Consider the following 26,683-nt stretch of genomic DNA (forward strand, 5'->3'; position numbering starts at 1 on the left):
ATAGGGTTATTACAGATAGTGCCTTGCCTTTAGTCAGGTGATCAGTCGGTTTAGTGAATGGTTGCAGAAATAAATGTTAGTCAATTGTCTGGAGAATAGTTTTTTTCTCCCTAAAACTAAAATTAAAGGTAAGGATTTTTTCATTCATTCTTATTATTTAAATTGTAGAGACTGGGTTCTGGCCGCGATCGGCTGCAGCTTGGCCTGGAGACGGCACGACCCGGCGGCGGGACCACCCGTGAGTGCAGCGCCGCCGCAGCCCCCCGATGCGGCCTCGAGGAGCGGCGGGGGGGCGGGCGATGGAAGCCTCTAGAAGCATCCTATCATGATGATGGAGGCCCCTTCGTCCTTTCTGTGATGGGAGCTAGAGCAATGCTGACCTCGGTTTTCTAAACCCATTCGGACTCAGGATCACTAGGCAATGCTGAGCTGACGTGGATCTGGGCCGAACAGTCTGGGCCTCTCAGAACACACACTGAGCCCGGATCGGCTGAATTCAAGCTCCCATTCGCCTGCTTCCTGCAGACAAACAGCTGTGACTCAGCACTAATCCATCCGGCTGAAACAACTGGCCAGCCCTTCTCATCCTACAGAGGTAAATGCCTACCGAGCCTTCATAGGTAGTGGCCACAGGTTTGAAACGGGGCTTGGGAGAGACAGTAAGGACCCACCCGTTGCATTGGTCACCCGGCAAAGGGAAACGAACTGTCGCCATTTGCAAGAGATACCACCATGGCAGAGAACTGACGTCATCAGACTGCGGCGGAGGAGATAACTTCATTGAAACCTGCGGCTACAGCTGTGTAATTCCCTAGCCTTCCCTCTCCACACATCGGGGAAAACTTAAGGGCCCCTCCCAGCTCTCCCGTGAGCGCGATAGCCAGACCCAGGGAATCAGAGGTGGCTCGGGACCCGCGGCGCGGAACTACCGCTCCCACCAGTGCTGACAGCTGAGGTCTCTTGCACCAGCTACCTGGGGCGTGGCTACCGGAGGGCAAGTAAAATTCGCTGAGGATTCTCAGCCCCAAGCTCTACAAACTTAGGGTCTGAGGGAATGGCAAACAGGGAGAGTGTGCCCAGTCATTCGTGAAAACAGGGCTCCCGGGAGCAGCAGACCTGGCATGTAGCCAGTATTGTGGTGAGCGGCACCCGTGAGAGGGGCCTGGCTAGAGGAAAAGTGGGAAGTGACTAGACACAAGAGGAGGCCCTAGGCACTCAGGATTGGAGACTTGCCCAGTCTGGGAGGAGCTGCTGCACAGTGATTGGTTCCCGCATATTGACAGGAGAAACTTGGCCTGGTGGGCACAGCACCACCTACTGGAAGAGAAGTTAATCAAACTCTAAGACTGCATTTACTAGTTTTTTTTTTCTTTTTTTCTTTTCTCTTTTTTTTTGATTTGGGTTTCCCTTTCATTTTCATTTTTCTTTCTTGTTGTTTTCTTAAATTTTTTTTTACAATTTTTAAAAAATTTTTTTCTACTAATTTTAATTTTAATTTTTAAAATTATTTTTTAAAATTTTTTTTCTTATTTTATTTCCTATTTTTTTCTTCTTTTGTCTTTTCTTTTTTTTCAATTATCTTATCCACCCTTCCTTGAATTCTACCTGCTTACTCTCATTCTCTTTAGTGACTTCTTCCCTTCCCTTCTAATACCTTTACTCCCAAGCATCTAATGAACTTATAGGAGTAAACAGTAACTCATCAGTCAAACAGAACAAGAAGTAACATGAGCAGCTTCAAAAAGCAAGGAAGAAAAGGAGTACAAACAATGCAGGACAGCCTAAATATTCAGGAGGACCTAGAGTCATCAGAAAAATGGTCATATAAAGAACTCAAGGAACACCTTAGACAGATGGAATGGAACCTTAAAGAGGATACGAGACAGCAAATTCAAGCAGCGAAAGAACACATTGAGAATGAATTGCATAAACAGATAAAAGAAGTTAAGCATCTTTATCAGGAGATAGAGATTATAAAAAATAATCAAACAATAATTCTAGAAATGAAGGAAACGATAAACCAAATTAAAAACTCAATTGAGACTATCACTAACAGAGTGGAGCAAGTAGAAGCCAGAACGTCAGATAATGAAGACAAAATATATCATCTTGAAAAGAGTCTAGCCAACTCAGAAAGGCTGGTAAAAACTCACGAGAAAAACATCCAAGAGTTATGGGATAACATAAAAAAACCAAACTTACGAGTCATCGGGATAGAAGAAGGTACAGAGATTCAAACCAAGGGAATGAGTAACCTGCTGAATGAAATAATTACAGAAAACTTTCCAGAAAAATAAAAAGGAAACAGATATACAAATTGAAGATGCATACAGGACACCGAGCACACAAAATCACAGTAGACCAACGCCGAGACACATTGTTATGAAGATATCCAATATACAGAACAAAGAGAAAATATTAAAAGCTACAAGAAAAGGAGACAGATTACATTCAGGGGTAAACCAATAAGGTTAACAACGGATTTTTTATCACAGACACTGAAAGCAAGAAGGTCATGGAACAATGTATTTCAAACACTGAAAGACAATGGATGCCAACCAAGAATTCTGTATCCAGCAAAATTAAGCTTCAGGTATGACAACGAAATAAAAATCTTTCATGATAAACAAAAGTTAAAAGAATTTGCAGCCAGAAAACCAGCATTGCAAAGCATTTTGAGCAAAATACTACACGAGGAAGAAATGAAAAACAATAACCAAAACCATCAGTAGGAAGTGCCTCAGTAAAGACAGAGGGCGAGTGGAAGGATAATCATGGAGAAACAAACTAAATTTTTTTTAAAAAGGATAAATAATCAAACATGGCTGGAAGTACAAACCATATATCAATAGTAATTCTGAATGTTAATGGCTTAAACTCTCCAATAAAGCGACATAGGCTGGTATCATGGATTAAAAAAACAAATCCAACAATATGCTGCCTCCAGGAGACACATCTGATTGGAAAAGACATACACAGGTTGAAGGTGAAAGGATGGGAAAAAATATACCACGCACACGGTCCTCGTAAGCAAGCAGGGGTGGCCATCCTCATATTGAATAAAATCGACTTCAAGACTAAGTTAATCAAAAGGGATAAAGAAGGACATTATATACTGTTAAAAGGAACCATTCACCAACAAGACATAACAATTATCAATATTTATGCACCAAAACAATGGTGCTGCGACATTCATAAAACAAATTCTCCTCAAGTTCAAGAATCAAATAGACCACAACACAATAATTATGGGTGACTTCAACACACCTCTCTCACCATTGAACACATCCTCCAAACAAAAGTTGAATAAAGAAACTATAGAACTCAATATCACAATTAATAACCTAGACTTAACTGACATATATAGAATATATCAACCATCATCAAGTGGATATACTTTTTTCTCAGCAGCACATGGATCCTTCTCAAAAATAGACCATATATTATGCCATAGGGCAACCCTCAGTAAATATAAAGGGGTGGAGATAATACCTTGCACTTTATCTGATCATAATGGAATGAAACTGGAAATCAATGATAAAAGAAGGAAGGAAAAATCCTACATCACATGGAAAATGAATAATATGTTACTGAATGATCAATGGGTTATAGAAGACATAAAGGAGGAAATCAAAAAATTCTTAGAGATAATTGAAAATACAGACACAACATATCGAAATCTATGGGACACAATGAAAGCAGTTTTAAGAGGAAAATTCATTGCCCGGTGGTCATTCCTCAAAAAAAGAAAAAACCAACAAATAAATGAGCTCACACTTCATCTCAAAGCCCTAGAAAAGGAAGAGCAAAACAACAGCAAATGTAGCAGAAGGCAAGAAATAATTAAAATCAGAGCGGAAATCAATGAAATTGAAACAAAAGAAACTATTGAAAAAATTAACAAAACTAAAAGTTGGTTCTTCGAAAAAATAAATAAGATCGACAGACCTTTAGCCATGCTAACGAAGACAAGAAGAGAGAGAACTCAAATTACTAACATACGGGATGAAAAAGGCAATATCACAACAGATGCTACAGAAATACAGAAGACAATTAGAAATTATTTTGAAAACCTATATTCCAATAAAATAGAAGATAGTGAAGACATCGATAAATTTCTTAAGTCATATGATGTGCCCAGACTGAGTCAAGAGGATACACACAATTTGAACAGACCAATATCAATGGATGAAACTGAAGAAGCCATCAAAAGACTACCAACCAAGAAAAGCCCAGGACCGGATGGGTATACAGCGGAGTTTTACAAAACCTTTAAAGAAAAATTAATACCAATACTTTTCAAGTTATTTCAGGAAATAGAAAAAGAGGGAGCTCTTCCAAATTCATTCTATGAGGCCAACATCACCCTGATTCCGAAACCAGACAAAGACACCTCAAAGAAAGAAAACTACAGACCAATATCTCTAATGAACCTAGATGCAAAAATCCTCAAGAAAATTCTGGTGAATCGAATACAAAAACACATCAAAAAAATTGTGCACCATGATCAAGTAGGATTCATCCCTGGGATGCAAGGATGGTTCAATATACGGAAATCAATAAATGTTATTCACCACATCAATAGACTTAAAGATAAGAACCGTATGATCATCTCTATTGACGCAGAGAAAGCATTTGACAAAGTACAGCATCCCTTTATGTTCAAAACATTAGAAAAACTAGGGATAACAGGAACTTACCTTGACATTGTAAAAGCTATCTATGCTAAGCCTCAGGCTAGCATCATTCTGAATGGACAAAAGTTAAAGGCATTCCCTCTAAAATCTGGAACAAGACAGGGATGCCCTCTATCACCACTTCTATTCAATATAGTTCTCGAAACACTGGCCAGAGCAATTAGACAGATGAAAGAAATTAAAGGCATAAAAATAGGAAAAGAAGAACTTAAATTATCACTATTTGCAGATGACATGATTCTATACCTAGAAGACCCAAAGGGTCTACAAAGAAACTACTAGAACTAATAAATGAATTCAGCAAAGTGTCAGGATATAAAATCAACACGCATAAATCAAAGGCATTTCTGTATATCAGCAACAAAACTTCTGAAACGGAAATGAGGAAAAACACTCCATTTACAATATCCTCAAAAAAAATAAAATACTTGGGAATCAACCTAACAAAAGAGGTGAAAGATTTATACAATGAAAACTACAGAACCCTAAAGAGAGAAGTAGAAGATGATCTTAGAAGATGGAAAAATATACCCTGTTCATGGATAGGCAGAACTAACATCATCAAAATGGCGATATTACCAAAAGTTCTCTATAGGTTTAATGCAATGCCAATCAAAATCCCAACGGCATTTCTTGTAGAAATAGATAAAGCAATCATGAAATTCATATGGAAAAATAAAAGACCCAGAATAGCAAAAGCAATTCTAAGCAGGAAGTGTGAATCAGGCGGTATAGCGATACCAGATTTCAAACTATATTACAGAGCAATAGTGACAAAAACAGCATGGTACTGGTACCAAAACAGGTGGGTGGACCAATGGTATAGAATAGAGGACACAGAGACTAATCCACAAAGTTACAACTATCTTATATTTGATAAAGGGGCTAAAAGCATGCAATGGAGGAAGGATAGCATCTTCAACAAATGGTGTTGGGAAAACTGGAAATCCATATGCAACAAAATGAAACTGAATCCCTTTCTCTCACCATGCACAAAAGTTAACTCAAAATGGATCAAGGAGCTTGATATCAAATCAGAGACTCTGCATCTGATAGAAGAAAAAGTTGGCTCCGATCTACACATTGTGGGGTCGGGCTCCAAATTCCTTAATAGGACACCCATAGCACAAGAGCTAATAACAAGAATCAACAAATGGGACTTACTTAAACTAAAAAGTTTTTTCTCAGCAAGAGAAACAATAAGAGAGGTAAATAGGGAGCCTACATCCTGGGAACAAATTTTTACTCCTCACACTTCAGATAGAGCCCTAATATCCAGAGTATACAAAGAACTCAAAAAATTAGACAATAAGATAACAAATAACCCAATCAACAAATGGGCCAAGGACCTGAACAGACACTTCTCAGAGGAGGATATACAATCAATCAACAAGTACATGAAAAAATGCTCACCATCTCTAGCAGTTAGAGAAATGCAAATCAAAACCACCCCAAGATACCATCTCACTCCAGTAAGATTGGCAGCCACTATGAAGTCAAACAACAACAAGTGCTGGTGAGGATGTGGAGAAAAGGGTACACTTGTACATTGCTGGTGGGACTGCAAATTGGTGTGGCCAATTTGGAAAGCAATTTGGAGATTCCTGGGAAAGCTGGGAATGGAACCACCATTTGACCCTGCTATTGCCCTTCTCGGACTATTCCCTGAAGACCTTAAAAGAGCATGCTACAGGGATACTGCCACATCGATGTTCATAGCAGCACAATTCACAATAGCTAGACTGTGGAACCAACCCAGATGCCCTTCAATAGATGAATGGATAAAAAAAAATGTGGCATCTATACACAATGGAGTACTATGCAGCAATAAAAAATGACAAAATCATAGAATTTGCAGGGAAATGGATGGCACTAGAGCAGATTATGCTTAGTGAAGCTAGCCAATCCCTAAAAAACGAATACCAAATGTCTTCTTTGATATAATGAGAGCAACTATGAACAGAGTAGGGAGGAAGAGCAGGAAGAAAAGATTAACATTAAACAGAGACATGAGATGGGAGGGAAAGGGAGAGAAAAGGGAAATTGCATGGAAATGAAGGGAGACCCTCATTGCTATACAAAATTACATATAAGAGGTTGTGAGGGGAATGGGAAAATAAACAAGGAGAGAAATGAATTACAGTAGATGGGGTAGAGAGAGAAGATGGGAGGGAAGGGGAGGGGGGATAGTAGGGGATAGGAAAGGTAGCAGAATATAATAGTTACTAATAGGGCATTATGTAAAATTGTGGATGTGTAACCGACGTGATTCTGCAATCTGCATTTGGGGTAAAATTGGGGGTTCATAACCCACTTCAATCTAATGTATGAAATATGATATGTCAAGAGCTTTGTAATGTTGTGAACAACCAATAAAAAAAATTGTAATGTAACAGTTGCAGTTTTGGATACTAACACCTTGACTGACATAACATATCTTGGGAGCAATTAAAAGAATTTTGTGCAAAAGCCCTATTTCATGCAATGTTCTTGAATCCATAATTCTTTTTGATGCTGGTTAAGAATGCCATTTCTCTTTATTTTATCCATGTATTTAATATATGAATCAATAAAGACAATAACTTATGCATAAAATTTTGTCTCATTAAAAGCTGCTTTAAATCTTCTTCTTGTGTGTGTGTATGTGTGTGTGTGTGTGTGCGTGCGCACACGTGTGTGTATTTTTTTTTTTAGGTACTGGAGATTGAACTCAAGGTCTTGCATATGCTAAGTAGGCACTATACCACTAAGCTATATCTTGAGCCCTTTTAAAATTTTTTCTTTTGAGATAGTGTTCCCTAAATTTCTCAGGCTGACCTTGAACTTGAACTTGCCATCTTCCTACCTCAGCCTCCAAGGAAGTAGGATTATGGGTCACTTACTGTATTTTTGACATATATTGTCTTTGTTGGAGCTGCTTAATCCAACACCACAGGCTGGGAAGTCTATAAACAACTGAAATTTGTTTTTGACAGTGTGAAAGCTGGAAGTCCAAGATCAAGGTTTGCTGTTTGGTGGGACCTGTTTCCTGGTTCATAGATGGAGACTTTTAACTGTGTCCTCATGTGGGGCAAGGTGACTCTCTAAGGTCTCTTTTATAAGGACTAATCCCTTTCATGATGGCTTTGCCCTCATAATCTAATCAAGTTCCAAAAGGCCTATTTCTTAATACCATCACCATGGAGATTAGGTTTCAGCATATAAATTTGGGAGGGGGAATACAAATATTCACACTGTTGTGTGTATTTACTTATAATCATTTATTTCAGCCCCATTAATTGATCATCCCAGTTAATTAAACAGTAAGCAGCTTGAGAGAAAGAACTGGTCACATTGTTCAGTTAACTGACAACTTGTTTCCTGAATTTACTATTGCTTTGTCTATACTTTTATTTTTCATTGTGTTAAAAAACACTTAAGGGGCTGGGGATGTGGCTCAAGCGGTAGCGCGCTCGTCTGGCATGCGTGCGGCCTGGGTTCGATCCTCAGCACCACATACAAACAACGATGTTGTGTCCGCCGATAACTAAAAAATAAATATTGAAACATTCTCTCTGTCTCTCTCTCTCCCTCTATCACTCTCTCTTTAAAAAAAACTTAATATGAAATTTATGATTTCAACTATTTCAAGTATACAATTTAATAACATCAGTTGCATTCATATTGTATGTAACAAATCACAGAACATTTTCATCTAGCAAAACTAATTCTATATCCATTAAACAGCATTCCCTGTTTCTCACTCCCCCATCCGTGGTAACTACCAGTATGTTTGCTGTTCCTATGACTTTGACCACATAAGGTATCTCATGTAAACAGAATCACAGTATTTGTCTTTTTGTGACAGCATATTTCAGTTAGCACAACCTCTTCAAGTTTTCATCATGCTATAGCATGGAACAGCATTTCCTTCCTTTTACAGATTGAATTCCATTGTAGTTATGTACTCCATATGGTTTACGCATCCATCTATCAGTAGACATTTGGATTGCATTCACCTCTGGGGTATTGTGAATAATGTTATTATGAACCTAGATGTGTAAATATCCCTTTGAGACCTTATTTTTAATTCTTTGGGATATGTATCCAGAAATGGAATTGCTAGACCATACAGTAGTTTTATTTTTAGTTATTTAAGGAGCTGCCCTATAGTTTTCTATGGTGGTTGTGCCATTTTACTATCCTACCAATAATGCACAAAGGGCTCCTTTTTCTCCATATCTTTGCCAGAACTTGTTATTTTATGCTATTATTATTAATTTTAAAGTATATTTTTAAAACCCAAGTGGGTTTAGGCTTTAATTTTTTTAAATAATTATTTTTTAGTTGTAGGTGGACACAATATCTTTATTCATTTTTATGTGGTGCTGAGGTTTGAACCCAATGCCTGATGTGTGCTAGGCAAGCACTCCACCACTGAGCCACAACCCCAGCCCCTAGGCTTTACTTTAATCCTTGTTTAATTAGTTGTATTCCATTTTTGTTTTGAGTACCTGGTTTTTACCTTTCTCTATTCTTCTTTACTGCTGTTATATATTGATGCATAGATTATTCCCCCACATTTATTAGGTGTGTGACTGTCTGTCCATGATCTACATCCTATTAGTTTGTTCATTCCCTCATTTCTCTCTCAATAATACATTTGATCTCATTGAGGTCTTCAAGCACCTGAACCTTTCTTCCAATTACTCTTACTCCATTAGTTCCTCAGTGTTTCATATTCTATAGCAGACATGCATTCTTTGCTCAAAGATCTTTGAGGGAAATCAATCCTAACCTAATCTCAGTCTTATGGATTAGGTGGGGCTGATCTCACTACCTGGATTTAGGAATAAACATGTGACCTGAGCCAGGCCAATCATAATATCTTATTTTTTGAGTCATAGTAACTGATTCAGGAAGGGCTATGTCAGTCCAAATTTAATTAGCATTATTGGGGAATAAGCATGAAGTTTCTTTTGCTGTTTTAAACTGATGAAAACTAAGCCTATTCTTGCTGCTAGTTATTTTTGTTACCACTTAAAGAGAACCTGTCAGAGAGCAGGGCCCACACAGAGAGCAAAACAGGGCTGGGAGAGTTACATTCAAGAAAACAAGAACAGATATCCCTAAAGGGACATTTATAATTTTCATTTTAATGAACCAAATTTTTTTTTGTATTTTCTTTTTTTCCAGAGGCAAGTTGAGTAAGGTCCTAATATATTTTCCTTTGAACCTAGCCAGGAGATTATTAAATTAAATGCTATTTTGCCTTCCCCCCTCCCCATCACTTTGATTTCTCTTACACAGATATTTTGCCACCTTGTATGCTGTGGATCAGCCCAACCCTTCTTGTTCATGTCTAAACTGTTGAATACTGTCAGAGAATATGAGGAAGAACAAGAAGGCAAATGAGTACATTATATAATTTCAAGTAATGACAAATAAAAAGAAAAAAAAATACAGGGCATAGAGGTAGAGAGTGACATAGGGGGTGGAAGTTATTTCATTTGGGGTGACTAGAAGAGTTGTTTTTGAGATCCCTGCGCATGGAGACTTAGATGAAGTGAGAGAATCAGCTGTGCAAAAGGGTGGGAATAAGAAACCAAGTGGACCTGAGGCAGAAATAAACTTGGAGTCCCAGGAACAGTGGAAAGAGAGCACCATCATGCCCAGAGTACAGGTGAAACAGGAGAATTGAGGAACAACAGAGAGGCAATCATGACCAGTTCCCACAGAGCCAAAGGAACTGCTGAGGTCTCTATCTGGGGATAATATTACCACGTTACAGAGAACGCGGTTAATATCAAACTGCTTTTACCTACCAAAGCATGCACTTCTCTTCTTATTTCCTATCTCCCATACAGATGCTACCATTATCTAGGTAGGTACCAAACCTGGAGAACTATCACGGTCGTCCTCTCCTGCTTCCTATATAGGAAATAGGAAATAAGGGGAGATGTGCCTACTTCAGTGGGTGAAGGCAGTTCGATTCCATATACTAAACAGAGTAGTGTTTGCCCTCCAAACTTTTTGCCACTTCCTCAAAACTGACCCTTTCCTTGTGCTCTGCACCCTTGGCTCCCGGATAATGCATAACTACTTAAAAGTCTCAACTAAGGTTTTCCTCTTTTTACTCCTGAAGAACTCCATATCTAGCCATGCCCTAGCAGTTTCTACATTGTTGTGCAATTTCTCATGTGTTCGTCTCTTGGTTTTAAACTCCTTGACAGAAAATGTTTACTTTTAATCACTTCTTTTCTCCTCTAGTGCCTAGCATAGTATTGGGCATATTATGGCTTCTTAAGGATTATGAACAAAGAGTCACATTTTAATTTTCATTAAATTTTGCCTTTAGAAACACCTTATAATTCAACTAGTTCAAGAATCTAATGCTTTTTTAAAATAAAAAAGTAGTTTAGATTTTATCTTATTATTATATAAAAAGATTTGAATCTATTTAAAAATGCACACAGACGTTAATGCATCTATATCCATATATTTCTTGGAAGTCCTCCTGTAACCTAGTTGTCTAACTTATTTAGGGCATTGTTTTCAAATTTATTTTTTCAATTAATAAAATTCTCCCCTTTGTAGTTATTACACCATGGGGTGCAAGTGCAAAATTTAAAACTTCAATTAAAATACATAAAACAAAGCAGCAGCAGTTAAAGTAAAATATTTGAAAAATCTTGGCTTAAAATGATTCCCCAATGGGGAAGGGCAATTTAAAAAGATATATTCACATAGAAGCAGTTATGAAGAAGAAAATGTTGATGATTTAAAAATAATCTTTGATCATAGTAAATTAATGCAGATTTTTTGCTTTGCTCTTTTAAATAGTCATTTCTTATTTTAAGTGCACTACCTTACTTCTAGTTACATAAGGTGTCAGTATTCATACCACTGTTAAGGCAAGCATTGAGAAATTAGGTGCAGGTCTTTAAAGTATTTTTGATGGCAGGAATATTCTAATCACAACAAGAGGCACCAACAGAATTTTGAGGATGGAGAGTAAGATGCCGTATAGAGAACTGCCTTTCTCTTTTACAATGTAGAATTCTACTTACCCTGACATTTTGACTGGCTTTGTCTTGAATATTTTAAAACATTAAGGGAATCTTTTGCCTCATTTTTGTTTTATGGTACCTCATATTTCATTGTAAATAATGTTGTTTTGGAATTTTGTTTAAAAAGTGAAGTTTAAGTGAAAAACATCAAAGTCAACAACAACAAAAAAATTCTCAACAAAGGGATGAGGAGATACAGGCTGATCTACACAGTTTCAGGGATTGGTGACAGAAGATTTCTATCTAAACATTTTATTCTTCAACAAGATGTTATTCAAATGCTTTGAAAGGAAGTAGGTTTTGTGAGCTTCTGGGTAGAATTTCAGGTAGTTTTCCAACTCTCAGAAATAGAAGACTCTTGTTATCATTGAAGACAGGGATAAGGCATGGAATTGAAAACAGGAGCAACCAGTTGGAAATTTCCATGGCAAACAACTCCTTAATTCTCTTTTCCTCCCCAATATTAACAAGAAGCAGGAGTTTACTTTGTGAAAAATATTGAACAGAAGAGGCTAAAGTGAACAGTGGGAGGGAAGATACTGTGTTGAAAACAGGAATACTAAAGGAGAGTCTTCACACTGAGTGGTAAGATGCCTTGCCCTCTGTGAGCTGCCTGTCTGAAAGAATATTCAGTCAGGCTTCGGTTCCTGGCAGGGGGATGGAGAACTTCTCTGGAGGTATTCAACTGTCATATGCTGTCTGTCTATCCCTGACTACTGAGATATTTGGAATCATCTATCTGAAGGATCATGTCTCTAGCCAGCAATGAAACCTGCCAATCAAGATATTCCACCTCTACACCAGCTTCACAAACAAGCATTTAATATTTCACTCTTAAATGTGAATGAGTAAAAATTCATGAGATACCTAAGGAAAACCTCTAACAGGGAAGTAGAAGGAAGAGGAGTAGGGGGAGGAGGGATAGGAGGGAAAGGACGGAGAGAGAGAGAGAACCAAAAAGCTCTTACAGGAAAATACAAATAAGGCAGGAAATAGAAAAAAATGCATACTTCTATATCAAAGCCATTGATATAAAATCCTTAGAGAGCTGAGAGAACATCCCTTATTGTAACTTAAGAACAGGGTGCTATAAGTATTGAGGTTTCTCAAAAAGCTAAAACCAGAACTACCATATGACCCAACTTCACCATTCCTTAGTATTCAAAAGAATTAAAGTCAGCTTACTTTAGAGATATACACATACCCATGTTTATCACAGCAATACACAATAGCCAAGTTATGAAATCAGCCCAGGTGTCCATCAACAGATGAATGGATAAAGAAAATGTGGTATACATATGTATATATTGGAGTTTTATTCAGTCATGAAGGACAAATCATGCCATTTTGTTGGAAAATGGATGAAAAAGAAGATCATAATTTTGAGCAAAATGAGCCAGACTCAAAGAAAAGTATCACATGCTTACTACTTTCATATATAGAAGCCAGAGTGAAAAAACAGGGAAAAAGAAAAAAAAATGATGATATGAAAACAGAAGGGACCATTAGGGTATAGAAAAGGGATCCAGGGAGGGGAGCAGGGGGTTATTGGGAGAATAAAACTTGTCAAATCATGTTTTTATGTTTACATGACTGTACCACAATGAGGCCCTCTATAATTAACATGAACACACAACAAGAACATGATGCCATTAAAAAGAAAATAGAAAACAAAACAAAAAGAGGTGTTGAGAATTAAATTCAGATAGCTAACATAACAATAACAAAAAATAGAAAGTTTAAATATTAACGTCATTTTCTAAAAAAATAGAGAAAAAAAGACAAAGAAGTGAACAAAAGCCAAGAAAAGATAAGAACATTAAAAGATCAGTTCAGAAAGGTCCATATCTGACTCCTAAAATCTCCAGAAAGAGTGGGAAAAAACTGACCAACAAATCATATAAGAAAATGCTCTGAAATGTAAGGACATTTTCACACTGAAAAAGCCAACTGAGAGCCCAGCATGAGGACTGATAAAGGATCCGTAGCAAAATGCCTTGCAAGGAAATTTCAGGGCAACATGATATAAAGAAGATTTCTTTAAGTGCACGGAGAGTAAAAAGCAGCTCACTAACAAAAGATCAAGAATTCTAATGGTATCAAACTTCTCCGTAGCAACAATGGAAACTTAGGATTCTGTATTCATTCAAAATAGAAGTATGCAGGAAAATCAATGTATTTTGTATATAGAATTTAGAAAATTTGCATTTAATGCACTAATATGCAGAAGCCACTTAAGACTTGCTCTAATAAAATGAAGGCATAACTAAAATAGAGAATGACATGGAGCTAGGACACAGGGTTGCACTTAAGAGAGAAAAGGAAGGAAAAACTGGGAGCCAACTGTGCTTCAGGACTGTGGTACAGACATCTACAATGGAGCAGAGAGAGAATGCTACAAAGAACTAGAGCGAGACACTACTGTTTTCATTCTAAGGGGCACAACCAATTGACTTATTTTCTTTATTTTCATTAAAATGAAGTTAAATAAATGTTTTTAGAAAGATGTTATGTGCTACCAAAAAGGTTTATAAACATAAACCTTTGGATATTAAAAAGTAGAGAATGATTCTGCCTTAGAAGGCAGCTTTCAGGGAGGAAGATGCATTTCAAAAGATGAGTATGATAGAGACTGTTGGTGTTTGACAGACATATCTGTACTCCTGTTTTGCAATTACATGAGGCTCTTGTGAATAGGGATGTGGCCAATGAGATGTGAGTGGAAGAAATGGAAGTTATTTGTAGGCCTGGTCCTCAAATTAGTCCTGCAAGATCCTGTCGCCATGTCTTTCTCTGCAGCAGTAGACATAGGCACTGGATTCTAGATGGTGAGAAAAGTGCCTGACAGACATCTGAATTTGCATGAATAGCACACAAACTTTATTGTGTTAAATAACTTGAGGCTTCTTTGTTAGCATAGCACACCTTATACTTAGGCTATGTAAGAGGCAGCATAGTGTGGTGACTGAAGGCAGGGATTCTGGAATCAGACTGAATGAATTTGAAATCTGGTGCTGGCATTTACTAGCTGTGGAATCTTTGGCAAGTGAATTTTAATATCTTAGAGTCTCATTTTCCTATCTCTAAACTTGGGGTAGCAATAGTACCTCTCTCATAGGGTTTCTGTGAGGATTGCAAATGTTAATATGTGAAGCACTTAAACAATTTTTAAAACATAGCAAGTTCTACATAAGTGTTGGCTATTATTATCTCAAAAAGTAGGCAGAAGCAAGGAGTGGCTTCCTAGGGGAAGAAGCAATAGAATAAAATGGAATAGTAGGTTCTCTTTGAGGAATGATATGTGAAAGAAGGAGTAGGATATAAAGAATATTAAGGATCAATTTAGTTCAGACTACTATAAAAAAGGACCATAGACTGGGTGGCTTACAAACAACAGAAATTGGTTTCTCACAGTTCTGGAGGCTGGAAGTCTGAGTCAGGATGCCAGCATGATTGAGTTTAGCAAGGGCCCTCTTCTGAGTTGAGGTTGCCAACTGACTTATAACCTTACATGGTGAGACATGTGTGAAAGCTCTCTGAGACCCTTTTAAGATACAACCCCACTCATAAGTACTTCACCCCAAGATCTAATCATCTCCCATATGCCCCATTTCTTAATACTGGAATTTTAACAGGAATTTTGGAGGAACACAAATATGCAGTCTATTGCAAGTATATAGCTTAATGTATTCATTAGGGTGCAATCAGGGAGGGAGATAGAGTAAGAGTGATGCAAAGAGATTTATTAGAGAGGTTCACCACAATGGTGTGAACTGGGTAAGGAGTCTATGGGAGGTCCTTGCTCCTGCTTCTGGGGATGGGCTTGAAGGTCAGCAGGAAGAGAAGCTGGATGAAAAGAGGGAGAGAGAAGAGAAAGAAGAACCTATGAGGAAAAACTACAGTTTGCATCTATATCCACCTCCAAACTTCATGTGAGTGTCCTGCAGAAGATGGAGAAAGAGATTCAGTAGAACAGCATCTGAGTCTGTGAGTGCTAGTGGAGTCTGGCACCCATTACTGACCAACCTTCAAAATGAAATGGTTCCTGGGCTGAGGTTGTAGCTCGGTGGTAGAGCGCTTGCCTCTGACATGTGAGGCCCTGGGTTCTATCCTCAGTACCGCATAAAAATAAATAAATAAAAATAAACAAATAAAGATATTGAATCCATCTACAACTAAAAAAAATTAAAAGAAATAAAAAAGAGGTTTTTTTTTTGTTTGTTTGTTTGTTTTGCTTCTTTTTGGCTTCCTTGGGAAATTCCTTGAGAACTTTCTTTTGTGGCCAACTAACCCAGACTCACACACTGAAATGACTTGGGGATGTATTAGCTCTGTTAAAGGTCAAATTGTGGAGGGACCCTAGATGCTATGCTGACAGCTTTGGGCTTTCTTGTGATGGCTATAGAGGTCTGTTGAAGGTTGAAAGATTGATAGATTCAGAACTGAAAGTAGTAGTATTCTCAGCTAAGTTGCTTTTGAGGATGTTGATGTGTTGTTAGAGCTGATTTTATTCATTATTTATGGTACACCTACTGTGTATTTATAAGGTAGTTCTGCCTTATTTTATTACCTGAGAAGGCTTACTGCACTTGTGTTTTTTCTGTTCATAAAGAATAATCTTTATCACCAGTAAATGTTGATCATTCCAGGGACAGAGTGTTAGACATAGTAGATACAATTCAGTGTCATTGCCAGTAAAATAGTAATAATATCATCTGTTTTTAAAGTGCTTTAGGGCCTTTGGAGGAAAGGTGTTACTGGATGTAGGTATAAAGTTAAAAAGGAAATTCAAAATGAATGATGCTTATATGGTGATGGCTTAATAATGTGTTTCGGAGGGCCAGGTGAACTGCAGGGTATGAGAAAAATGAATGTTGCTACTTAATGGCTCAAGCTGTCCAAGTTTAATCATTTTAAAGAGTAGTTCTCCTTTTTAGCAGTGCTGAAAAAAAGGCATAGCGACTCTCCAAATAGGAAAAATGGCTCACAACATGATTTTTATGGCACTGGATCTGCTCTTCTCTTATTTGAAACTCTACCATCCTTCAAGGTCCACATAGCCATGACACCTTCTCTGATGGCCTCATGCAGAGGGCATCTTTCTTTAATTGTTATAGTACTTTATACTAGTTTTTGACTTTTCCCCCATCATCTATTGTTATCTCTTCACTGGTATGGAGAGTAGGAGAAAGAGTCTAAAAGATTTAGGTTAGAATCTTGGTTCTCTGCTCAACCTGTGAACTTGGGCAAGATATGTAACAACTTAGATTCTATTTCACTTTTCAAAGTTTTACAAAATTAAATTGCAGTCCCTACCTCTTAGAAATAAAATGAATGCCAGTCCTCTCTGTCTGCTTTTTCTTTCTTTATATTATTATAGCATCATTAATTTATTTTATTCACTTTAAAAATAAGAATAGTATTATCCTACTCATTATTGACGTCTCAACACTTAGGACCATGTCTGACTATAGGCATCTAATTTAATGCCATGATGAACAAATTAAAGAACACGGAAGTTGCCTACTCTAGTTTGGGTTTCTACAGAAAAAATGGTGCTGGGGTTTGGGCAGATTCCTTATTGGGAGTTTGGCTTTATACCTTCCAATGTGGCTCTTGTTTCATCAGAGAATTGAGGCTGTGCATCTCAAAGGAGCTTCAATGATGACATTCACTGCTGAAGGTTAAACAAAATCAAAAGTATTCTTGGAAAGAACAGAAAGGAGCTTTTGAGGTTTCCCCATCCCTAGTTTTCACAGGGCCCAGGGGACGCTTTCAGAAGCAGAACATGATGGAGTGTTGACTCCCAGAAGTCCACCTTCTTGTCCTGAGCAGAATATCAAAGTGACGGCAGCCTTTCTGAGAGAGCGTCCTCCCATGCTGGGCCCCAGTGAAAGACCATTATTAACCCCACCAATTCATGTCCAAGTGGCATCAATCATTTGGGTCACACAACGCCTGACTGTAAATTATGACATTATCTCTGAGTAGGAAGGTGATAATAATAATAATCATAAAAAAAAAAGCTCCCGGCATGGCCCTGGCTGACTGAGGACCTTAGTTGGATCTGTCATATTTATTCTGAACATGAAAGGCTTGGCTGTTCCCTTGCAGGCCCATACATCACCGGACCTGTCATGGGTTTCTGTAGGACCAGTTGACATAGCTCAGAACAGCAGCTGCTGGATGGCTTTGGGGAGCCTGACTCAAGACACAGTTGCTGGGGTACAGGGACCACAAGCATTCTGCCAGAGACTGACATCCTGTTGTGCTGTCCTGCCACTGCCCTCAGTAAGTCACGACGAGGAGTAAACTGCTGTCACTGAGATGAAAGGCCCCCTTCCTCTGATCTCTCCACTACAAAATTACTTCAGTGCCACACTGTATTTTATGTCAATACCTATTTTATTTTTCAAAATTGAAAAAGATATAAGTACATTGTTCCCTGAATTCCTGATGCTCTGGGTAACCTAGCAACTGAGTATGCCACATAGCACACAACAGAACATTATCATGCACTCCGTTCAACTAACAAACAAGCAGCACAGATTTCCCTTGTAGATGATTTAGGCTAAATTAATGGTTAATAGTTGCTATTAATATTAAAAATAATAATAACCTCCTTTTTTCATTTCTGGGAGCTAGATTTGTAGGGAATAATGCTTGGTTCTAATTGTACATGTGGGAGGGTGTTTTTCACTGAGCCTACATCTTGCAAGCGATTTGCATGGGATTTAGGTAGCCAGCAGCATGCTGCAAAGTGATAATCACATGAAACAGGAGAATACATTCAGGACATTTGGAAACCATGTAAAATTTTCAAGTTCAAAATTGACTCACGCTTTCTACCTCTGGGAAGATGCTGTCAATAAGGAACCTGAGTGCACAGATCAGACTGTTTAGCCAGGCTGACCTTGTCCTCAGTGCTCAGAGAAGCCTGTGAGGAAGCCCTTTGGCAAGCAGCTCTGGGACAAGAATGGAGCTATACAAGAGTCAGGGTCAGGGAGAAGTTCAAGGAGCTCTGACCTGAAAGGACACGGGCAAGGTCATGGCACAGAGCAAGAAGAGCCTGCTGAAGAATGAAAGAGGTTACAAGGAAGGGAAGAAAGAGTGAAAACAGAGGCTGGACAGAACAAAGGAAGAAATAAAGAACATCTTTGGGAACAAGGAGGAAGAGTGTGAAACACAGATAGCATCATGAAACAGACGGTGGGTGGCTGATATTTGGTAACAGACAGGAAGGTCAAGTGTTGGTAGATAGGTATCTAAAATGGACTTTTATGTCCACAGATCTTTAACTTGAGATATGCTTTACATTTGACCCACCTACTTCTGTTTTGTGAATGTCAGCAACTTAGTTAACACACACACACACACACACACACACACACACACACACACACCTGCGAAACATACATTTTCATTAATGGGACCTTGTGAATAATTCACTGTTCACTCTCTCTTTTTCCCCTCCCTTGAAAGGCAATCAGTTTAATTTGGTAGTTTCTTTCTTGAACCACCAGAACTTTAAGAAGCCTTTGCAACTTTCTTAGAACTCAGACCTCAAAAAGAACCCTTGAAAAGTCCTGCTGTTTCTCTCCTTAACTAGTCACCTCAATCTGAAGAACTAAGGGCCTTTCATTTTGAGTACGTCCTGCTGCTTTTTAATAATCTACGGGTGAATTAGGCATTTTCGCCTTCAGGTTACAGCTGTTGCAAATAATGTTTCCTTCCAAACATGAAGAAAATATTTTAATACTTTCTGAGACTCTGAGCAACCTGTTATGTGAAATATATGCTCAGTTCCTCTTCCAGATTGAATTTACTTTATTTGCAGATCTCAACAGAAAGCAGGTTTTTGGAATATTGCTTTATTTTAAAATAGAACAAAAAAGTTTGGAATGTATTTTGCTTATCAATAGGCTTAGCAATATTACCAAATTAGAATATATTTTGATATTGTGGTTAGGAACAACCCTTCCCATGTCTGGTTTCTAAATGCTCATGGTTTGTGCAGATTAAGTAGCAAACCATTTGGTTGCACTCCTTGCCACCAGGGAACTGACAAGACACTAAATATCATTGCAGTGCAGCAAAGCATGGAGATGCTCAAAGGACAGCAGAGCTGAAAACATGAATACAATGCATAAGCTTTTGACTGGATGGCAGAAAGGTGATGAAAATCTGGAAATGAACAACAATCTGAAATTGTGCAATATTTGGATTTGGTAGATTTTAAGAATAGCATTTTAGAATTCTAGCAGAAAATTGATATGATGATTTTTTTCCCATGGAAGCTTAGAAGGATCAGCTGCTTTGAAAAAGGCCACATTAAGGTATTTGTGTCCAAACACTTGTAAAAGCCAGACCACCCATGGGGAATGTGTTCTTGTCAAAGCCACACTGGAGTGACCTGTGCATCCGAGGGTTTCTGTTGCTGAGGTGATGGGATGGGAGACTGGGAGAGATGGCTGCCTACAGAATTTGTAAGAGCACCTCAGGGCAGTGGCATAGAAATGATGTACCCTTCAATGCAATAGGATTAATCTGTTAATTGCTTCAGGTATGGGCTTTTTGGGTGGGTGCGGGCTTAAGGGTTGCACCAAAAGAAGTTGACTTTTCTCTATTTTAAATGCTTTTTACTAAAAGATGTTGATAGAATGGAAAAATGTAAAGAGCAAAACTTAGAATTCCTAGGACAAATTATGAAGATAATAGACTAAAATGTCTGTGGTTTTAGTGCTTATAACTAAACATCAAGACTTGGGAAAAAAACTGTCTATGAATATATCACAGGGCCCTTTGTTTTTATCTGCAAACAACCCAACAAATAGACATCTATTTAAAGAATGAGTAACTTTAAAAATCTAATTTGGGGCCTGGGGTTTGGCTCAGTGGCAGAGCCCTTGCCTAGCATGTGTGAGGCACTGGGTTCAATTCTCAGCACCACATATAAATAAACAAAATAAAGGTCCATTGACAACTAAAAAGTATTTTAAAAAATCTGATTTGTTCAAGAGATTTAGACTGTAAAACATCTAACAACAACAAAAATTCTTCAGCTTTAAGCACAAATAGAAAATGCTTCTCACAGGTTTATGTCAGGGTGCTGAAGACAAATGAACATACCCCTTCACCCATGACCAAGCATTCCTGCCATCAGCCTGAGATGGAGGGTGTCCCTGGCCACATAGCAGTTTTACACAGACAGCTTGGGAATACCTCATGTGTATAAGGGTGAAGTGGGTATACTTTGCTCGCCAATACTTTTCAAGGTTGGGTCCTGCTTCCTTCTGCAGATCCTCCCATTTCAGGCAAGCAGTACCCTGAGGCCTCTCAGAACATTAAGGTGTTAGAATATCATTTGAGACTTCTCTTTTGAGTGTCTTAAAAGCAGAAACTTGGAGCCAGAGTAATTTCTTTGGGTGTCATTTAACCCAAATAAATGCAATATTAATGATAGAATAATGGCCATGCCCAGTGAAGGAGATTTATTTTGAAGAGGGACAATCCCAGTATGCCTCAAATTATCTTATACCAATTACCTGCCTAGAATCATAACCACACTCGGTCTTTCAGTTGAGTGTCAATGGCCTTTCCCTTTAAATGGTTACAAACTTTTTTTTTTTTTTAAAGAGAGAGTGAGAGAGGAGAGAGAGAGAGAGAGAATTTTTTTTTTCATATTTATTTTTTAGTTCTCGGCGGACACAACATCTTTGTTGGTATGTGGTGCTGAGGATCAAACCTGGGCCGCACGCATGCCAGGCGAGCGCGCTACCGCTTGAGCCACATCCCCAGCCCAGGTTACAAACTTTTTATGGAAACATTCAACTTAGCAAAAATGTCTTGTACTATATTTAGAATTGTGTCTGTTTAGCAAGGCCTTGTACCTGCTAATCTTGCAGTGGCCACTGAGCTACACCCTAGCCTAAGCAATAGTTTTAAGCAATAGTCTTGTTTACAAATCCGATTAGTGTTCAATTCATATAAGAACCAACAATCAACCAAAAATCAAAACAAACAAGCCCCCTTTGTAATTTCAAATTAGGTATTATTATTAAATTAAAACACAGTGGTCCTGGCTGTGGGTATAACTGAGTAGAAAAGTACCTGCCTAACATGTGAAAGGCCCTGGATTTAATCCCTGTAAAACATACAAACCCCACAAAGCAACAACAACAACAAAATCCCTAAATCAACAACAACAACAACAACAACAAAACAGTAGTCCTAAATTTTTTTTCCTTCTTTGGTTTTATTTGGGTACCAGGGATTGAACTCAGGGACACTTGACCATTGAGTCGCATTCCCAGTTCTATTTTATATTTTATTTAGAGACAGGGTCTCACTGAGTTGCTTAGTGCCTCACTTTTGCTGAGGCTGGTTTGAACTCGTGATCCTTCTGCTTTAGCTTCCTGAGCTGCTGGGAATATAGGCATGTGCTACTGTGCCCAGCTCAACAGTCTTAATTTTTTTTTTACCCACTTCCTTGTCATTTCTCAATATTTTTTCCTTTCACTGTCCACCTCTACATTGGAATTGGTCAGTTATACTCTGGTAAATCAAGACAGCTACTGCAATGTTCCCACTGGAGCCTGTAGTGGGCAGATCTGGACAAGTTGCAGAGCATTATGCTGAGATGCTCTTGCAAGTGCCCACTGACATAGGGTATGCATACTGATCATTGATGAGAACTGTGCTTGCAGCTTCATAACAAATTCTATTATCTTTTGGTATCCTTGTAGCAGCTTTCTTCTGCCACTTAGTGAGTGGTATGTCTTAAATTCAAGAGTGGCAGTTTGCCTGGATTTTGTGTCATGTGTAAAGATAAATGGCGGGCTGGGGATGTGGCTCAAGCGGTAGCGCGCTCGCCTGGCATGCATGTGGCCCGGGTTCGATTCTCAGCACCACATACCAACAAAGATGTTGTGTCCGCCGAAAACTAAAAAATAAATATTAAAATTCTCTCTCTCTCTTTCTCTCTCTCCCTCTCTCTTTAAAAAATAATAAAAAAAGATAAATGGCAAATCAATACCAGATGGTCTTCAGGAAGAGGTTCTGTTACATGAGAATCCAGAGCACTAAGAAGGCATGTTAGGTGGGGGATGCTTAATGCTATTTTTTAGGAACTCCAATGCCTGGCAAGGAGAGATGGCTGTTTTCCCTTGTTCCTGAATAATTCAATGCACTTCCACAGAGTCCACATTTTTTTTTCATGCATGCAGTGGACATCAAAAAACTTGCTAAAGAAGGTTTAAAATTCTTTCCCATTCAAAGTAAACATTCTGGATTAATGCTCATTTTTCAAACCTGAAGAAGGAAAAAAAGTTGATACAGTTTGAAATTATATTGTATGGAAGTACTTAAAAATGTATGTAGTAAAATTAGGAAAATTTGAAGCATTTTTGTTTCACAAAAGAAAATGCCACAACATGAGCTCAAGAAATAAAAATTTCAATGAACAAATAAATATGAAATAAATGGAAATGCTAAGAATATGTTTTAAAAATGTATCTAGCTAATGAAGTTTTATATAAGATTCTACAAAAATTTCTAACAATAAAATCCTTACAACTATTTCAAATCATAAAAAAAAAAGAAAATGCCAACCTCTGAATCAAAACATGACTTTAATCACCATTTTTTCATGCGTTTTGAATTATAATTATAAAAATGCCAACTATGAAGTAATTGGCTGGTACCAAGAATTGATTAACTCACACTTTATTACTGTTACTGTTTCTGTTTCTTTCTTTTAAGGAGCCACCAAGCAACACACAAACACTGGCACAAACTAGAGATCAGACTTCCAAGCTGGGAGGATAATTTTGGCCTTGCTCTTTTACACTGAGATCTGAAAAGTGGTGCACTGTGTGTGTGTGTGTGTGTGTGTGTGTGTGTGTGCACATGATATGTGTTTACATAGCCTCTGTTAAGAGATTCTTGTTTATTTTTTATGACTATTTAAAAATACTTTACAATATCACAATATGTACCTACCTAAGCAATTTGTTTATTTTCCCAGGAATTGCAGATACAAGCATAGCTTTGTTTTAAGGTGGATTTACTTAAAGCAATGACAAAAAAAAAAAAAAAAAAAAAAAAAAAAAAAGAAAGAAAAAATAAATAAAGAAAGAAAGAAAACAATAGTGATAACAAATAATCATCACTCCACTACCAAACACACAAGCACATGCCCAGGCACAAATACATATATAAAATCTTTAAATCCATTAATTCTAGTTGCAAATTATAAACAACTATTATCTTCAGATACCAGAGGAATATTCTGCTCTGGTCATCTCCCTACAGGGTCTTTTTCTTGGCAGTAGGACAATGCTAGACACATGCTAACAGGGTTAATTGCAGCCACACATAGGTTTTCTTTTTGGATGACAGGACACTGCCTTAAAAATTGATCCGCACACTGTCGGGGGAGTGATTCTGGACTTTCTTTCAGTTCCATCCTCATCCTGTGACAGACTGCTGCTACCTACAGGCCTTCAGACACACTTGCCTGGGTTTATACGAAGTGTGGGAACAGGCACAGAGCTGGGTCAGAGGGCATAAAGCCAATGTCGCTACATGCATGTCTCTGCTTTTGTACTGGCCCTGGCTTCGTTCTACTTTATGCAGATTTCACCTTTGCAAGATCCAGATTGTGCCATATGGGATTCCTGTGTATGACTAGCGGGGACACATGCCTGTGGGAACTATTCTAATGAAGGACCAACCCAGGCCCTGCTGCCTGGGCAGTTGCTTTTCCCAGGAGATGGTTGCACACAGAGGAGAATTTTTGTAAGGGGGGGTTTAGGGGTTATGTCTGAGGGCAAAGACATTCTCAATGTCTGGGAAAAGAGTTGTGTGTCTGGTTCTTTAGAGTGTGTGTATGGAAATGGAAAGTTTTAGGATGAATTTTCTGAATAAAAGAAATTGACTTTGTTTTCTTTTTATTTCTTCCCTCCTTATTCTCCCCTTTTCTGTTCATTGTTCTTTTATTATTATTTTTTTTGTGTGTGTGTTGTTGTTTTTCATGGTCTTGTGATTCTGTATTTATCACTTGTGACATTTGCTTTCCTACTACTTAATTATGTTTAAATTTCATGTATCATGCTTAGATTTTTCTCTGATATTTCTGTTGCTTATCTTCAAGTATCTTGTATCTTCAAGTTACATTTTCTGTTCTAATTCTGCATTAGTTTATCAACCTTCTTATATTTTGAAGCTTTATTTCTTCCTCTCTTCTTCCAATGAGTTAGAATTTTATACATTTTTATTTCTTAGAATTGATATTGTTTGTGACTCTTTGTCACATAGTTTCACTTAATTATTTTTATATAAGCATTCATTTTATAGTTAGTAAATAAAAATGAAAAAAACCAACATTCTGTCTGTCTTCTGTTTTCTATTCAACCTTCTCTATGCTATTGACCTATTTAAAAGCATTTCATGTTCTTGTTCATCTTTCTAATCTTAGAAGTAATTCTTTCTATTTCATTAACAATCTCTAAATCCCAATTTCCTTCTGTTCCTCCTTTTTAATAAATAGATTTCTCTCTTTCTAGTATAAATGGGTACTTTCATTGATTATAGATTTTGTTTTGTTTTCTTTTAGTAGGTATTATTCATAGTTATTCTTCTCTGTGTAATGCTACTGCTTTTCAGAGCTTGATTTTGGGCTTTGCCAATAGAAGAACATACTACCTGGAATCAGATGTTCCGGGATGTTCAGCTTCAGATCTGTCTTTGATAGTATGCTTACTCATGTTCACTTCAACTCACTTATTCATTCATTACTGAATTTAATTAAACATGCCTCAAAGTCTACTCTTGGCCACCATGGTCCTAGTAAAGTTGTATCTGTGGCTATCCTAATCTTAGAATTCTTTATTTGAATGGGTGATTTGTTTTAGGACATTCATGGGCAAGGTGTAGCCTTTCTTTCAGAAGGACAGTTATGTACTATGACCATTTTTCTAGTGAAAACTTTGCAAGCTGTCAGTAGAAAAAAATATAGAGAGCCGAGACCTACAAGTTTTCTCTAGTTATATTTGACAACTTTAGTCAAATTGGTCAATGTCTGTTTCCAAATAACCTTGGTCTTTAATAAAGACATATTCTTGGAGTTAGTCTCAGTTGTATTTACAGCTAGAGGGAAATTACTTGGTAAGGCTTTCCTTCATGTACATTGTATGTTTTCATAGGTATTAGGGAGCCTCTTGGTGTCCCCAAATACTTGTGCTGCTTATACCTGATACACTACTGTTGCAAATTCATTTCTTTAGCTTGAGACATAGTTTTGTGTTAAAATACAAACATTATTGGGAGGGTAACATATTCAGTCATTAAAGCATTTTGAGTTTTTTTTTAACCCCAAATTATACATTTTTTGATAGCTAGAAGACAGCTTTAGGGGGAAACTTAGAAATTGTAGTAGTAAAAACAAAAGATATTTGCTTATTATCTGTCTATTAAAAAATCAATTATTTGCTATTCAGTGAAACCTTTCATCAACCTTTGTTATCGTAGTGTTTAGAGGTCCTTTCCTACACTTTCACCATACCAGAATAATTTTTAACAGGGTCTCCTTTCACTTTTGAAATTATCACAGTTTGATAAAATATGTGTTCATCCCACTTTTAGGTAGGTAGAGGAGATGAAGGAGAGGAATGTAAGATACAATGCCATATTTACTGCTTTTAAAAATATTTTGATTTATTATTTTTAATTATTGCCATTTTCTTTTATTTCACATATATTATTATAACCTCCATTTTTAAAATTTGGTTTCTGGTTTGGTTGTTTTTTTAAACACATCACCACTACTTCACGGTATAATTTGTTTTACTTCAGGCATCACTTCCTATTCTCACTTGAGAACAGGCTGGTTCCTGGGCTGTTACAGATGTTAGGCACAAGTTGGGTGAAATCTTTATT

Source organism: Spermophilus citellus (genome assembly GCF_964194105.1).
Source record: "Spermophilus citellus genome assembly, chromosome: 1".
Classification (NCBI taxonomy): Eukaryota; Metazoa; Chordata; class Mammalia; order Rodentia; family Sciuridae; genus Spermophilus; species Spermophilus citellus.